The 386-nt window shown below is 39.1% G+C and overlaps 1 protein-coding gene across 2 annotated transcripts in view; it reads left to right on the forward strand.

Annotated features, from left to right (window-relative positions):
* Positions 1–386, forward strand: part of PDE4D (phosphodiesterase 4D, cAMP-specific) — a 1,579,839-nt gene that overhangs the window by 124,944 nt on the left and 1,454,509 nt on the right. The window lies entirely within an intron of this gene.

The raw sequence follows: 386 nt of genomic DNA on the forward strand, positions 1-386 counted from the left end.
TATGTGTATCTCTGCATGTGAGATGGGTCTCCTGAATACAGCACACTGATGGGTCTTGACTCTATCCAATTTGCCAGTCTGTGTCTTTTAATTGGACCATTTAGTCCATTTACATTTAAGGTTGATATTGTTATGTGTGAACTTGATCCTGTCATTGTGATATTAGCTAATTATTTTGCTTGTTAGCTGATACATTTTCTTCATAGCATCGATGGTCTTTACATTTTGGCATGTTTTTGCAATGGCTGGTACCAGTTGTTCCTTTCCATGTTTAGTGTTTCCTTCAGGATGTCTTGTAGGGCAGGCCTGGTGGTGACAAAATCTCTCAGGATTGGGTTGTCTGTAAAGGATTTTATTTCTCCTTCTCCTTTGAAGCTTAGTTTGGC

Source organism: Colobus angolensis, unplaced genomic scaffold (assembly GCF_000951035.1).
Source record: "Colobus angolensis palliatus isolate OR3802 unplaced genomic scaffold, Cang.pa_1.0 Scaffold212, whole genome shotgun sequence".
NCBI classification, from domain to species: Eukaryota; Metazoa; Chordata; class Mammalia; order Primates; family Cercopithecidae; genus Colobus; species Colobus angolensis.